Below are 1,198 nucleotides of genomic sequence, written 5' to 3'. Positions count from 1 at the left end.
CTCAAGTTTTTTTTTGATAAAGCAGGACAGAGGCCCCTCCTTGAGATCAATATTAGGATTATATGTAGAGCACGACCGATTATCGGTTAGCCGATATATCGACCGCATTTTAGGTGATTTACCGATTATCGGCAAGAGCATAAAATGGCCGATATTATCGGCGCAAAGTAACCCTATGACATGCGTACGTCCGCATTAATACAGAGCGTTAACTCAATCGTAAACGTAATTCAACTCGTTCGTAACAATGTAACGTATTAAACTAGGTCAAAGCGTCTGATCACGCGTCCACCGCATGTCATGTTTATCAGGCGCGTGTAACGTCGAGGTTACTTTAGGTCACTTACGCGTCTCTTTGAGCGAGATACACAAACGGTCACTTACGCGTCTCTTTAAGCGTAATACACAAACAAACTGCATTGGCGCGATACATACTATGTTTGTTTGATGGAATACAGCGTTTAAGTAAAACAAAATATAACATAAATAATTAATTAAAATATGAACATCCATGCAGTTTTACTGCACATGTTGTGCCACGTAAAGACGTAGGTTGCTAGCCTGTGTCGTCATAAACTAATTTGTTTGCAATATGACTTTTGGTCAAGTCAGTGTAGCTTGCCTCATTTTTACTTTGAGAGTTTACTGTTTGCATTGAATAAAGTTTTAAAACGGTAATGCAGTCTTCTCGACATAAGAGTAAGGTCTGGGAATATTTTAGTGTGGAAAAAGGGGCTGTCAATAAGAGTTTTAAAACGGTAATGCAGTCTTCTCGACATAAGAGTAAGGTCTGGGAATATTTTAGTGTGGAAAAAGGGGCTGTCAACTGCTTATTGTGTAAACTAAATTTAAGTCAGGGATCAACAGACACAAAAAAGAAAAATACAACAAATCTTTGGTCGTATTTGAGGTAAATCAACAAAAAGAATATCAAGAGTCGCAAAAACAAATATTAATAGAACATAAAGGTCAGCCAACATTGGAAGAATCTTTCAATCAAGTTAGGAGGTGGAGTAACATAGATCCAAGATCAAAAGAATTAGACAGAATCATTTTGGAAATGATGGCTACAGACAACAAACAGGCCCTTTGCCTTAGTGACTGCACCTGGCTTCCAGAGACTAATGGCAAAAGCTGAACCAAGGTATCAGCTCAAAAGCGAAAAATATTATAGAACCGATATGCTTGATCAAGTTTA

The 1,198-nt window shown here is 38.0% G+C and overlaps 1 long non-coding RNA gene across 1 annotated transcript; it reads left to right on the top strand.

The window, feature by feature from the left end:
• The first annotated feature begins 635 nt into the window (after window positions 1-635).
• LOC113475380 lies at window positions 636-977 on the top strand. The gene is made up of 2 exons (XR_003397137.1): window positions 636-704; window positions 789-977. It is a non-coding gene; the product is annotated as an uncharacterized LOC113475380 (long non-coding RNA).
• The last annotated feature ends 221 nt before the right edge of the window (window positions 978-1,198 follow it).

The sequence above is a fragment of the Ciona intestinalis genome, unplaced genomic scaffold, assembly GCF_000224145.3.
Source record: "Ciona intestinalis unplaced genomic scaffold, KH HT000297.1, whole genome shotgun sequence".
Classification (NCBI taxonomy): domain Eukaryota; kingdom Metazoa; phylum Chordata; class Ascidiacea; order Phlebobranchia; family Cionidae; genus Ciona; species Ciona intestinalis.
This window is presented reverse-complemented; position numbering and strand designations above follow the sequence as displayed.